The sequence below is a fragment of the Felis catus genome, chromosome C2 (genome assembly GCF_018350175.1).
Source record: "Felis catus isolate Fca126 chromosome C2, F.catus_Fca126_mat1.0, whole genome shotgun sequence".
In the NCBI taxonomy this organism is placed as follows: Eukaryota; Metazoa; Chordata; class Mammalia; order Carnivora; family Felidae; genus Felis; species Felis catus.
In genome coordinates, this window is record NC_058376.1 from 37,752,884 (window position 1) to 37,769,133 (window position 16,250).

Consider the following 16,250-nt stretch of genomic DNA (forward strand, 5'->3'; position numbering starts at 1 on the left):
ATTAAAAGACTCAAAGCCACTTTATCAACAAACCCGTTTTTTATTATTCAGTTTGTGTGGTTTTCTTTTCTTTTTTTCTTTTCTTTCCTTCTTTTTTTTTTCTTTTTCTTTAAGCAAAGAAATACATGCACCTAGGCAGTTACTTTACTGCTAAGGGATTTTCACTTGGATTCCCTACCTCACCATCCGCTCTGCTCTCTGCCGCTTCTTTTCGTAATTAATATTATCCTTTCACGTGAAATGTAAGAACCCCTGCGACCGCAGTGGAGGGAAACCGCACAAAACGGTGTTACTATGCAAATCACTGGGCTTGGATGCGGAGTGGCTAGGGAACTGGGGTGCACTTTTCCTCAGACCCTCTCTTTCGGAGGGAGGAGGGGGCTGTGTGGAATGGGAGGAGGACGCTGGTTATGAAATGAATGGCAATGTATGGAGTAGGAGTGCATGGGGAGAGTACACTTTGGGTGGTGGTGGAAGCAGAGGCGGCATGGTAGCTAGGGCTGGGTGGGCAGGGGCTGGAAGGCGGAAAATTGTTGCTTTTAAGGAATATAGGGATGCGGCTTGAGTGTGAGATACAGGAAGGATGGATGTGAAATGACGGTCGATAGGATTTTTAAAGCTAGGTGACTCTTGATTTCTTGATAAATCTTTGCCCACCTCTCACCCCTCTGTCATCATTTCTGTAGTTGTGGGGAAGATAAGTTGATCAAATTTATTTGTCCCTGGGTAAAAGGAATCTGGAAGTAAGACACAAGTAGACCCACAGGCGTGCAAAACCCAGTCGGCCTTTGGAGGATTTAAATGAGGTCAATGAACCATCTTTCAGCAAGTTCTTGGAATGCATCCTGTCTCCTATCCTCCAGGTTATATAGACTGGGACATATTTTATTTATGCATGTTTATGAATGTAAAAGAAGAGATAGTGGACAGAATTTTCCTGAATTAACTAACTGACCTTGCAGAAATATTTCTTACAGTATTTTGTGGTAATTTTGTGTGTTTTACGTTGGATGTAAATTTCGGATATGTCATGTGCCAGAATCCCCGAGAAAGCAGACAGCCTTCTTCCTGCTTACGCTGCCTCGTCCCATTTCCCACCGCTCACACCCTCACCCTCTCACAAGTACCCCAGGTGGCTGACACATTACTTAGGTTTCTAATCCATGCTGAAACATGCTCCTAGATACCCCACTTCACCTCTCAGTAACTTGCATTTCTCAGCTCTGAGTGTGTGTGTGTGTGTGTGTGTGTGTGTGTGTGTGTGTGTGAACGCGCGCGCGCGCGCCCGCGAGTGCGCGCGCTCGCTCCATGCCGGGGACTGGGAGTGTGATGTGGGGAAATCAGTTAATTTGGTGATTGCGATGAAAATTCGACACCGCTGGATGTGTTTTCCCTGCCAATCTGTGTGTGCTGGCCCTGGCACGTCATTGCACACACTGCTGGGCTGGTGTGAGAAGATTATTTATTATAGAGCATGTGGGCAATGGACTGCACTTGGGGGTCGCCTCCTCTCTGCCTTCAACATTTCCCGTGAATTGTCTATTCAGTGCACTGAAAAATAACTGTCTGCTGGTGTCTCATTCTCTCTCAGCCTGGGAGAGGATTTACTCTTTCTGTACCAGGGGAGATTCCATCAGCTGCATTCTCTTTTATTAAGGGCATGGGTCTCTTTTATTAAGTATGTAAACCAATTATTTAAAAAGTGCTGCTTATCACAGCAGAGGAGGGGTGGTGGTGGAAGGGGTGTGAGTATGCCAGAGAAAATGCACCACTGAACCAACAGCAGCACCAGCATCAGGTCCAAATATGTAAATAAATAAGCGTCCTATACAGCAACCAGGGAAAGAGCACCAGCCCAACAATGTCTGTGTACTTATGAGCATCTTAGATCAGGCCATATTAATACACCAAAAAAGAGAAGAGGATTTAAAGAAGAAGAAGAAGAAAAAAAAAAAAAAAAAACTAGAAGGAGAGGGGGCACAAAGCACCATTGGATTGTCTTCTCATGTTTATGGCTGCCTCACATTTATCAAATACTGCTCCACAGACACATCACACTTTGTTGATATTGTCAGTCCCTGCTCAAACAAATTGCTCATGCCTTCCTTGTCTTAGTCTTGGCTAAAAACATTGCTTCAGGGTTCAGGTTTATGTTTCTCCCACAACCCTACTGTTTTATTAGGACTTGGTTAGGTTGTAAAATGAAAGCTTTATTTCCTGGACACAGATTAAGTACTTAGCAGGTCTTTCCTTTCTATGTGCAGAGAAAGCAGGGTGGCTGGGGAAATAGTGAGCAACTGATTTTGGCTAGAGGGAGTCTGCTCTGCCTGCTAGTAGTTATGACTAGGCAAATACTATAGGCAGTCTACACCTTCTTATTTTAGCTTTATTAGAACTAGAGTGGTATTCTGTCACGTAAGTAATATTAATGAACTTATTTACCCTTCGTATTATTATCCCCTTTCTTGTGCTATGCCTTATTTTAGAAAAGAAGACTCATTTGAATATATCTTCTCTGTGTTTTACACTGTCACAAATATTTTCCTTTTTCTGGGAAGCAAAATCAACCTTTTGCCTTGTTAATATGTAGAGTTAATGAGCCAGTGGTGAGAACCAAGTCAATGATAAAATAAGTTTTTAAAAAAAGTATTAAATAGTTCTAATTCTACATCATCTACTAGTTTGCCCTCAATGGAGTCTTAGGAAATAGAAATAGATTGTTACATGGAAAATAAACATGTTTCTGACCAAAGTATAACTTGGAAGTTTACTACTTAGGTAATGAAATTTGCTTCAGTGTTAATTTATGGGGCATCCTTTCTTATTTTCCCCCATGACAGACAGAGGAAAACTCTGGGATAAGGGTAGGGAATAGTGTAGAGAAATGAATTTCTTTAGATGGAGGTGTGCAAAAGCTTGCCACCTGTAACTAAAACCTCTCTTGGTTACAGAGTAGATCCAGTTCAATTGCTAACCCTGGCTAAAGCTGTATCCCTTTCCATGCCTGAGGGGGCACTGCAAAGATGGAGACTGTCTTGCTTAGCACAAGAAAACAGTCCTAGAAAGGGCAAAAAGGAAAAGACACAATCTAACCCGAAAATAGACATGCATAGAGATTTTGTTGAGAAGTTTGTTTCCTTTTTAGAGTTAGTCTTCCAGAAAAACACATTCAACACACATACTGGGAATTTAGAGTTTGGTTTTGTTTTGTATTGTTTTGTTTTCCATGAGACATTTTGGTAAATGATTTGTTATAGCTAGAAAGAAAGACTTTCAAATTGAAGGTCAATTGGACGTACATGTTGCTTGCCTCAGTATGAGGCATGAACACCCCCCTTACATTTTTAGAAAGTATATTATAAAATGCAAAATACAGTTAATAAAATACTGATACTACTTCCTAAAAGCATGTCTCTCCCATTCCTTTCCTTCTACATGTAATAACCTTTGTCTTGTCAAACTCATTTCTTACGTTGAATGTAGTCCCTGTATTCTGCCTTTTTTTTTTTTTTTTTTTGTTTAACAGCTAAAACCTTGAAAAGTAGAATCTGTACGTTAGAGCCAATGACTATGATTTAAATAGTCAAACCCCAGACACTTAGTGATTAAGAAAATCTGCCTACAAGTATGAGTAGTTTCTGGACTAATGTTCTATCAAGATATGGAAGCCTACTTCATCATCTTTTCCCCATTTCTACAACTATTAAAACTGTGGAAGCATAATACAACAAAAGTAAGCATTAGTTGAGAGGCCTCTTTCTGCCTTCTCCACTAGAAGATCAGATACTTGAGAACTATTTGCCCCACATTTAAATAGTGAGATGCTTTTTTTTTTTTAAGAAAAAAGTTCCTGAATCATTTAAAGATCAAATGGAAGTGCAAAAATGCTGGAAGAGATCTGAATCAAGCATTTTAAAGTGGCCCAAAATCAACACCAAATAATATCAATTTTCTTTTTAAAATAAGGTATCTATGGGGTATCAAATAATTGAGAAAAGTAAGATTTATTTATTATGAAGGATTTTGGGTACATTAATAATATAAATGGACCTATCATATTGATGTTTTATTTGATCATGCTGACATGCGTTCCATGAGATTTATTAAGAACGAGCCCTCATTTTAATAGGTTGGTTAAACATCCTTGGCAAAATCACCCATTGTGTAACAGCTGGCTGAGTAGGTTGAGGAGACGGTGAGAAGGAAAATCACAAACCAAGGAAACTGAAGTTAGAGTTCTTTGTGGAGTTGGCAGATCTTGGTTTGTATACTCTCCTAAGACAGCTCTAGTGCCCAATGATTATTAAACTCAAGCTTCCTGAGGGCAAACCCTGTACCTTTGTTATATGTGCAATCTTCTTATTCTAAATTTAGTAGATGCATAATAAATATAGTATTAGATTAAAATACTAGGTATGTCCAAATTAGTTCCGATGGAATTAAATAGTTTCTTGTCTTCATAATCTATCAGCACTTAAACTTTGTTCAATAATGCCACAAGAGTTAATGTTAATATTTTGTAGGCTGTTTTGGTTTAGGAAACAGTTTTCCTATAGAAAAGTATATAGTGATAGCTCTTGATATACATCTTTAAATGAATACAATCTGATCAGTTGTTCTTGCCATGACATTTTCCTACCCATTTTTTTTTCTTTTCCTTGATTATAAATCCCCGATATTTTGCATTAGATCAGATCACCAACTCATTTCATGAAAAAAAAAAAAAAAATGAAAGGCAAGATTTAAATTCACTGATTTAACCTAAAATATTTAAAAGGACAAGTTCATTGCCAACATTTTATTTGAAAATGTCAAGCATTTTTGGAGTGTAGTTCTGTAGTATCAAAGAAAGGCATCTCTGCAAATTCCTTGTATAAAGAGGTGGGTGAGGATTAACCTAGAGCTGTGGCAGCTGAAGCCCCCTGCTGTGTGATGATGCAAATGGCATCTCAGGCCTAATGTGCTCTGCAGCGGCAGGCGAACACACAGGAAAGCAGTCATGTGGCATGAGTGAAATGGGAAGTCTTTTCTTAGCTTCTGGTAGTCACAAACCATCCTTCAGTTTTCCATAATCAGACATAACCCAGGGTATTTCTAATCACGTGAGCTCATGACAAAGAATAAGAAAAAAATACATATTTTATTTAGAGATTAATAAATAAATCCTAATAAAATTATCAATGTTCTCATCAGATAAATTGTGGATATTTTATTTTCTTGCAAACTATCAGGGACACAGACCAGTTTAGTGAAGATGATAGCAAAGTTAAAAATAGGATTTCTATGCAGTTGGTTGTATGTGTTGGACATAATAAACATTAGACTAGGAAATATTCTGTTATCTTTCTCTTCTTTTAGTGAGTAAGGAGTCAGTCCCTTGTTGTGGTTTTGGGGTTATTATTATTATTACTATTTTATTATTATTATTTTATTATTTCATATGCATTTCATGTATTCTGAGAATACAGTAGTTTTAAAAGAAATAGAAATTAACTGTTCAGTGTCTGTTCATGTAGTTTAGTACCATGAAGTGGAATTTGTGGTAACATAAAATCAGTAGAGAATATTTCCTCTTGGAACAATATTATTTATCACAGGCAACAGCAGCAAATAGATCCCTTAATAAAAGTAATACTTCTAGAACAGTTGTTATGGGCAGCCTATCAGGGAGGCATATCAGATAACAGAAACTAATGTAGCTGTGTTTATTTTTATCCCGTTTGTTAGAAAACAAAATAATTGAACATATTATGCATATTTTCATTCAAGATATGAGCCCAGTTGGTTCTGTTAACATGCTCAGTGGGTTTCTTTAAACAGATATAAAATTATTATCATATTAGAAGTATATAGTATGTTTAAAAATTAGGAAAGTAAATATTCTGCTTAATTAGGTATCAGTTAAATATTAATGTCAAAAACAGAGGTGTAATTATTGAGAAAGGAAATATTCCTCAATCATTTATCTCTCTATATACACATATATACAAGTTTAAAGTGCATAGTTATTTTTAGGACTGAAGGGTATCTTTATAATTTTGTAAGTAATCAGACTTTGGGGTTCTCAGGGATGATGTGTGAGGAAAAGGCAAGAGTTTATTTTGTTTGCACTCAATTACTTTCCTTTACCCTTTTCAGGAAGGTTAAAAAGTATATTTTTGAACAAATTTTCTTAGTGTTTAACAATGATTAACATTTCCACTTAAAAATACACAAGCAAGATTTACAATTTCTGAATTTGCAGTAGAGCTGAGCATCTATTCTGAATCTTCTTTTGTGCTTACTAAACTGAGTGATGAGACCCTATGGCTACCTGAATAGACACAGGGCTGAGGTTGTAAGGAGATCTGCCTTGGAGAAAGCTGGCTATTAATTATTCACATTCTATTTTAGAGGTCTTTGAAGTAAATATTAAGACAGTCATTATTCAACATTGGGGATAACTCTTCCTAAGTCAGCAAATAGTTTTTACTTGAATTTTTAAATTATCTTTCAGCGATTTGAAAGCTGAAGGGAAAGCGCCTGTTTAGTCCTAAACAGTTATTCTGGGGGCTAGATACTGACGTCATTAGGGATTGTTTAGGAAATAAAAATAAAGAATCATTTGCGTTGAGGAACATAAAATCTTAAAGCTAAGAATGATCAAATAGTGCTAATCATTTCACACGAGAAAACAATAGCCTTTTATTGGTCAAATTGATCCCCTAATAATTTTATTGTGTTTGATGATGGTTTATTTACTGTAACGGTGCATTCATTGTCTATCTAAAGTCATCTTTGGAAGTGGAGTGAGAAAGCACCTTTCCGGACAAGGATGTTCTGCCAAGTGCTAAGTGTATAGCTGTTCTATTGATTCCGTGTAATTTATAAAACCAATTAATTTGTTCTTATAAAGAAATATTTTTGGCTTCTTTGCCAAAAGTGTTTGCCTTTAAAAATCCAAGTGACTCCCATAAGGTTTATTTAAATGCCCAGAACTAAAATTTATAGTGTGTAAAATATGTTTTTACTTTCTTAATGAATTCGTGTTTTACACGAACCCCCTGAGAGAAAATGCCCATGACACCTCTATTTTCCATTCATTTTCATACCTTATATGCCTCCTGCTTTCCAATCTTAAGGAGTATACTTAGGTTGAAATGAGAGATGATTAGAACATTCGTACTTAAAAGCAAATAAAAAAATGTACGATAAGCTTATTAATTGTCATTCCTTTACTGCTATCTATTTTATGTGTTGAAGTCTGACTAGTAACTCAGCTTCCTTTACACTCTCCAGGTATATAATATCCCTCCAATCCTGAACATGCTACCAACCTGAAAGACCTATTAAAAGTAATTAACGGGGAATAAAGAATGGTTAAAGAAAGGGGGTTTTGCTAAAGCCTGTATATTGGATACGTACAGATTGGGTGATTTTCCTTTCAACCTCCAATGTTTTAGCAAGGATAAAACACATACTGTGTGCTTTTACTTGTTTTTGTTATTGCTATTACTGCATTTTGTGAGAGTTCAACCTCCTTAGCTTCATAATAAAAATGGCAAAAGAAGAAGGAAGGAATGTGAGTCAGCCAGCCAAACACACACAGAAACGCCTGGCAAAGCTGACTAAATTAGCATATGCTAGGCTGAGTATTTCCCTCTGTTGTTACATAATCCCTTTCTAACACGAAATCAGTTCTCATACTTAACCCTTTCAGGAGGTTTGGAATTCTCCTACGGTTATATTTTCATTTTGCATTATTTATTTTCTCACGAATTGTGTAAATCATCCATTGAGGGCTTTTATGTCAAGTTCTTTTTCCCCCCTCTTCAGTCTTTCTGTATACAAATGTTCCATTCTGTGCCCAACTTCAGGATTCAAGAATCAACTTTTCTATAGCTTTCACTGAGAGGATCTAATTAGCATTTTAGGCTCTCTTTGCTCATGTGCAGCTTTCTTTAGAAAATGTATTAGTTCTATGAGGTTCCCCTAAGGATTCATAATACTCTAGTTTGTTACATGTACTGTGATATTCAGTGTGCCTTAATTATGCACGTGTCCTCATTTCAAAGCCTTTTCAGGGATCATGTGGGATAGAACAGGGGTCTGGCTGTAAGTTCACTGTCATGTATTAATGTGTAGGTGGTATTCAGAGAAGGATGTTTCTGAAGGCAATTATATATCTATGACTCCAGTATAGCAAGCTGTTACATTCTACGCTTACTAGTTACCCTGCCAAGGCAGAATGAAATTCACCATTGTGATACATAATACAGTATCTGTTATTTCTAAATAGTTTCTTTGCCCTGGGAATGAAATAAAATAATGAGTGAAAATGTGTATCCCTTATCTTGAATAGGGATTGTTCCTTTCACTCTCTTAAAAACAAGAATCAAAAAATGTTCCTAAATCAATACTCTATTCCCTAACTATCCTATTAACACATTTACTATGGTGGGATCTTGAAGTTATACTGGTTATTATTTGAGGCTATAGATTTTTAGATAATATTAATTGCCTGCAATCGCATGGGCTCCCAAATGTCGGTGCACTGCCAAATCTGAGACATGATTTTTTCAGTTTTTGCTTTGGATGTAATTTGGACAACTGTGAAAGTGTATAGGGACATTGAACTAAACACACACACACACACACACACACACACACACACACAGAAAGAGAGAGAGAGAGAGAGAGAGAGAGAGAGAGAGAGAGAGAGAAGTACGAGAGAGAGAGAGAGAGAGAGAGAGAGAGAGAGAGAGAGAGAGAGAAAAGCACAATTTTTAAAATAACTTCATTTGTAGAGGGATGATTATAAGAACTGACTTATTTAGTACATGTCATCATTTATAAGGAGAATATTTTCTACATTGCATGAGTTTGAGAATGTACCTATTTTAATTGTACCCTTTGAGTTGTATTCCTCTATGTATGATATCATCAGAAAATTTGAGTTTAATTTCTAAATACACTCTTTTTTCTTTTATTTATGCCTGTTGCAAAAAAAAAACATTTTGTAAGTTAATATATACTAACAAGTAACCAATTTTTGTTTTGTTATTTTACACAACTGCATATTTGTAGCCATATTATTATTAATGATAGCTTAAAAATATTATTCTCTGGGAACCCACTGGAATTTTTTATTATGAAAATTTTTTACCAAAATCTGATGTGTTTAAGTAAACAAAAGAAGGCCATCTGTCCGTTATTATTTGAAATTTTATGTCTTCTTATTGCATGAGAGAACTAAGCATTTTATTTTGTCTATGCTATGATCTATATAACCCCTTTGTATATTTTTATTATAGCATTTTGAATGTTTGGTATTAATTTATCTGTCTGCTCTAGTGGACTATAACCCCCTAGAGTACAGGGTCTCAGTCTTCATTTTGTTTCAAGTGCCTAACCTAAGGTCTGGTCTGTGTCTTTTTTTAAATGTTTTCATCCCACTGATTGATTATTTCTCTTCCAATCCATTTAATCTTGACACATCACTTTAATTGGATCCAAATAATATTTAAGTATTTATGCTATAACTGCCAAAATGCCAATACAGTACTCTGAATAGAATAAATATTTGCAATGAATTTTCATTTGTATTTAATGTACAGGGAGAAGACAAAAATGGATACTAAGAAACACACACAATTCTAAATAATGACATATTTCACAAAAATATGGGATCATTACTTTCAGTTAGGGTAAGCAGTTCAATTTTTCACTGAAAACATTTGTCTCATAGCTTTGAATCTTTCTTATATTCTGGGCATCATAACTCCTCGTCTTTTTTCACCTACTAAAGATTTCTATCCCTAGCCCCCAAAATATTCCTGATGATGACTTTAGGTAAACATGAGGCAAATCATCTTATTGTTCTACTTAGAGTAGCTGGTATTTCCGGATAAATGTATAAACAAAGAGGAATTACAAACTGACCTTGATCTGCCAGATTATCAGTGGGGACTGACCTGCTTTTGTTATTGCCAAGCTGGAGAGTAGACATTCTCTGAGTAGTCTCTGAAGTACAGACTCAGGGTGCATTTTTCTCTCAGTTTAACTGGGGGAGATTATACCTGTTTTATTTAAAAGGGCTTCTAAAGAAAATCCTAAATAGTGTGTGTGTGTGTGTGTGTGTGTGTGTGTGTGTGTGTGTGTATTTTAATGCTTAGTCATACTTCTGCAATTGAGGACACATGTTTGCTGTGGTTGAATTTGATTTATTTCCCTTTTAGCATTTTGAAAGACAGTGGGAGGTAGGATGAGAATATTAACTGCTTTTTGAAGAGAATTTAAATATAGTTACTGGGAGCTGAACACCAAGGGAGAAAAGACTTTCTACAATTTGCAGTGACTATTTCCACATAAAATATCTTAAGAATGCTTTTTCTTACAAGTCTCAGTGAAATGTAGCTTTTCTTAAGTCACATAGTTTTTTTTTTTTTCAAATTTAAAAAATCAATTTCTCTGATGTCTTTTGGATGTTTGGCTGTTTAATGACTTTGGATATCTGAAAAGATATGATTAACTAGGCTAACTTAAGATTTACCTTACTACAGGTGCTGAAATCACTGTATCATCGTCATGTAGAAATGCACATTCAGTAAATAAATATCCAAAGTAGACTAAACTAGTTCAATTTTTAAGTGTTATTGCCACTTTATGGAGTTGATATCAAGAATTATATTCTCCCATAGCTACTGTTACTACCTAAAATCTTTATGTTAAAACGTGACTGTCAGTATAATGCAAGAGCTGTAAAAGAATAACCTTCTTAGCGTGGCTTCTGTTAAACCCTTGCTGATTGACTTTCCAGAGCCTAGTGAATAAAAGGGAACGTAGGTTGGGAAGCAGTTTTGGTTGACTATTTTTATTCACTGTTATGATGAAAAAATATTTTAATATGTTACTGAAATTTCATTATATTGAGAATATTCTTATGAATCCATTTAGAAGCTACATATTGTAATTTTTTATGTGTAACCACTTAGTATCTGAAAAACTGGAAACATGAGAAAGAGTTACACCTTCATATTTCTCAACAGTGTTAGCCATAATGATCACTGAGAAAGTGAACTTTTTAGTTTGATATAATAAGAAAAGCATTTCAGACCAACATTTTTGCCCAGAGTCACCAAATAATTATTAAAAAAAAATTTAATGGTTATTTATTTTTGAGATAGAGACAGAGCACGAGAGGGGGAGGGACAGATAGAGAGGGAGACACAGAATCTGAAGCAGGCTCCAGGCTCTGAGCTGTCAGCACAGAGCCCAATGCGGAGCTCGAACCCACAAACCGTGAGATCGTGACCTGAGCCAAAGTCATAACCTTAACTGAATGAGCCACCCGGGGACCCCCAGAGTCACCAAACTAAAAACTATGCCCATTATATCCTTCAAAAGAATACTGCGCAGAATGTATTCTCTTTATAGAAAGATTTGATGCTAACTAACATGAAAAAGGAGTGTGTCTTGAGTAACATTTACAAATATATTTTTAAAGGTCAAGTAAAATTTATAGAGGATAGTTTCATGTCCGCTGACTCACTTTTTTTTTTAACATAGAAATGCTACAGGTTAGGTAAGACTAATGGTATTTTGCAACTTCCCTTCTCTGTACCTTTTCACTTTTATGGAATAGCTAGGATAAAGGTATTGATGCAGGGATAAGTTCACAGTTTTTTAGAGATCTGGTAGAGATCATTAAAGTCAGATTTCCTTTACATCTTTGTTTTGCTTTACCCAATTTTATTGGCTATACAAGTACAGACTACTAACAAAGCAGAACAGGCTATCCTTGAAGGATAACACAGCATAGAGGTATATTTTGTAATAAACAACTATGTTTGATGGATAGGTGTGGACAAGTTGGGAAGATGTTCTTTTTGTCACTTAATGGTGGTCTTATTATAAGCTAACAGTAAAGTTGATATTTCCTCCTAAGACTTAATTCATATCATTTTTGCGTGCCAAATGGAATGGGAGTAACTTGGTGAATAGAGGAAGAGGCAATAATATAAACCCCTGATCCTTGAGTGGAACGTAGGCAGCAGCCATGCCAAACTACTGTTAGTGTCGAAGCATTAGTGAGGCTGGCCTGGTGAGTGGATGTCTTTTCTTTTGTAGTGAGAGTTCTCTATTCTGTAGAGGGAGGTGATATCATTGGACTAATTCAGACTTTGATTTTTGGAAGTGCCCTGCAGCAGTAAGACATAATGGTAGGAATCAAAAGACCTAAGTTCTCATTAAGCCATGCCACTATTTTAGAGACCTTGAGCAAGTTACTTCGGCAGCTTAGTTTCTCCTGTAGACTGAGAAATTGGAACAATATCCATTCTTTGATGATGTGTTGTAGAAGAATGTTATGGATGATTGAGAACTGCAGAAATGGCATTTTTCTTTTCACTTTTCACCTGATGATAATTTGTAACACATTGTAGCATTAACTATGTGCTCATAAAATACCTTTACTAAAATCTAATTTTTTATATCTATACATGCATTACTCAATATTTAAAGATTTTCACACATGTAAAGTGTTTTTTTTTACTCTAATACATGTGTCTATATAAATTTCAGAGTCTTCTATTTCTGTCAATGAATTTTATAAATTAATTTGTGGCCATCAGCCTGAGCTTGAGTCATACATTCTTTTTTCATGAAATTACATCAGTAGATCAACTTTGAAAATTAGTGAATTGTTGCCATTAGCCATTTTCATTATTAGAGAATAGACTTTAGATTTTGAATTAAATTTTGGTTTTTTGTATGTGTGCACTTAATGTATGCATGTGTAAATTTTTATAATTGTTTCCTTCTTAACCATTTTCTTCTTCATAGCCTTTGGTTTTCTTAAACATAACTTCCCCATCCACTGATTTGTTTTTCAACAAATACCTACTTGAAGGCAGTTTTATAAATGCTGGATATGAAAGTGAAGAAGGTGGGAGTGGTTTCTGCCCTCATGGAGCTTATAGTCTAGTAGCTGAGACATGGGATAAACAAATAAAAATATGTAAAACCCTATCTTTTTTTCTGAAATAAAAATTCCGTGTTTATAGTAATGTGTGTTCAATAACTACACGGTGCGGCTATATCAATGAAGATATGACATCACTGATTTAACAGCATTACTATAAACCTCACTGAGTTTTTAACATTTTTTTATTTAAGGTTAGGTTAAAGAGCTCTCATTTCCTCCAACCGTTTATCCTGAAAACATTCTCAGTATGATTCCAGTGTCTTTCTTTTTTTTATTAATACAAGTTGAAAGAAGCCGATGAGTGAACAAGAAATATTCAAGCATGCTCTATTCTAACTGATTTGTTCAAGAGGATGATTCATTTAATTTCATAAAGGCTCAGCGGGCCAGAACAGTAGATGACCAGGTCAGCAGAGGGAATGTAGGGGAGAAGAGGTCTGTGAGAAGGATCTATGTAACAAGCAACAATATTTAGTTTTTTAGAGCTGAAGTTCTGCTTGAGCAATTCTGATGTTACCAGCGACAGTCATTTAAAGAGCTGCTGATGCCTCAGGGAAAACATTTTTAAAGTGTCCTATCTAGAAACAATGTTCCTTGTACTGTGTCATATATATTAAAACTCCATCCCTTGCTTATATTACAATACTACATTCTGCCTGATTAAAACCTGTGCTACTATAAATGGGTTTCTTGAGACTGCCGATTAAATGTTATTGTTGAAATCTTTCCTCCTGCTCACACTGCTCTGAATATGATTGAAATAGGAATCACCTGGTAAACAAAACTGGAGAACAGATGAGAATGCATTTAAAAACTTTAAAAATAAAATGAATTTTATATAAAATTATGTACAATTTTAGAATATATAAAATCATATACATGGGTTACAAATATTCTTGATATCTTTATATTATTTCTTATAGAATTTAGCTCTGACTAATGACCTCAACATGCAAATGATGTCATATTCCTAACAAATTGTGTGGCATTTTCTAATATTATTATTAATTGCCCATTGCTGTCCCTGAAGTAGATGATATATGTCTTGTAGTAGATAGCGTAAAAATTTTTTTTTTAAATATATACTTTGGGATTATAATGGTGGTGGTCAAGCATGTACAGTTATTCTATTTAGAGATTTATTTATCTGGATTACAGAAAACAATACAATGCACAGCTAGAAAAAAAAACCCTCAGCTTAACCATTATCTTTAATTTTGCTTTTTTTTTCCTTTAAAGGAAACTTTAAAATTAAAGCAATTCAAGTAAATGCTCTATTGCAGGTGATAATTTTCAAGAACATAGTTTTATCTTAAATGATTTATTTTGAAAATACATTCAGTTCTCCAAAGTAAGTCAGAGATGCATGCATATTTGGAAGCTTTTCTATAGAGAACTAGGTGGTGCTGTTCTGTCATCTTTGTGTCTTAGTGACTTCTTTGGTCCTATTCTTGATTCATTAAACACTTTCATACAATGGTAAATGCATTAGGTAAGATATAGTCTCCTTGTAGCATTAATTTTTATTAACCAAGTTTACATAGACCTTACATGTTTGTTTTCAGTAGTTTTTTCATATCATAGAAAAAACTTTCTTCCTAAGCAGTAACATTTATCATAGTTTACAAGTTCTCTCTTTCTTTAGGATTTAAGATAATCTGAAATCATCAGATATTTGTTATTAAGTGTTTTAAAAAATGTGGCCCTTGGATATTTTATTTGCCAAAGTTCTTACTATTAATTGATTTGGAATTTAAAGCGATGACATTTTTGTACCCTTTGAGTTGATTTAAAGTAAAAATGCCATAAATATATATAAGTTCAAGGAAAACACTTTTATTATTTGAAATACTAAACATTGAATTAAGCCTTTAAACAAAAGAAATAAGAAAACTTCCCTTGAAAAGAAAATGTTTGCTTAATTTACTTCTTTGTAAGAAAACTGACCTCAATTAGGCTGTCAGTTAATCTTTTCATGTTTCAAGATATCATTAAGTTAATTGTGCCTTTCAGTGATCTTGTGGTACCCAATAGTCAGAAATAAAATAACACACTTACTTAAACCTAATTCACCAAAAAGTTACTCCACTGCCCATGTATACTTAGGACACTGGTATATCTGAGGTATATTTTCTTGATAAGAGTTATACAGCTCTTTTCAGATACATTTAGGTTTAGGAAATGCAGATAAGAGAAAACTGAAAAGAATTACAACTTTTTTGCATCAGAAATCTTCTCACGCTATATACAAGGAAATTCAACTTATGTTTCTTAATGACTTTACAATGCCTTTGGGAAAAAGTATATCATATAATTTATTATCCAATGAAAATATGGACGTAAAATAAAGATGAAGTACTTCAAGAGTTCTACTCATGTGACTCCTTGTGGAATCACAGTCGTATCATGTTGACTGAGGACAAAAGTAATTTCTATCCTTCTTTATTTCTGATATAACAAATCCTTCTTGGTGCTATTTATGTCATAAAACATTTAAATTTTACCCTAATAGAAAAGTGAATGTTATTTAGAAAACTCTTTGTGTTTTCTGTTATCTCACAAATCTTATCTGTGGAAGACAGAATCAATATGGAATTTCAGAATTGTTCCATGGCATGCCATCTTACAATGAAGAGATAATCTCTGAGATGAACATCTTCTAGGCCAATAAACCTAAGTGAAAGTGCTCTTAGATTTCTGTACTCATGTCTGACCTTCGGGCCTCATGAAATAAAATGGAAGTCACAAGTATTAAGATGAATGCCAGTCATTGAATCCTTGTCAAGTAAGAATTCAGAATGAGGGAACTGTATTCAGAAATTGGGATTATTCATTCACACAGAATGTCGTGATTATTTATAAATTTTCTAAGAAAGCTTAGCCAACTCTCCTTAAAATGTGAAGAAACCTAATAATAAGTAGATAAAAAATTTAAGATTATATAAAATGTCAGTATTTATGTTTTTGGTTTTAATTATTTGTATTATAATAAATACCATCTAGCTTTTAGATACTATCATCATGAAAGTAAAACTTAGAATAGAAAAAGAAATTATGAAATAGTCATAGATTTGCCATATTTACATGCTCAAAATTATGCAGTGTTTTTATGATAATGAATATCCACTTTTTGATCACTGACATTCTGGCAGCAATATTCAATTTTAACATGTTAGATACTAGATTTACAGTATAGAAAATTAAATGACACTGTCATCAGACCCAAAGCTTTTTAGGTAGCCTATTTTTTAAATATACCACACTTCAAATAAAGCATGATATTTGG

The 16,250-nt window shown here is 34.5% G+C and overlaps 1 protein-coding gene across 3 annotated transcripts in view; it reads left to right on the forward strand.

The window, feature by feature from the left end:
- Positions 1 to 16,250, forward strand: part of CADM2 (cell adhesion molecule 2) — a 1,068,777-nt gene that overhangs the window by 984 nt on the left and 1,051,543 nt on the right. The gene's annotated exons all lie outside the window — the stretch shown is intronic.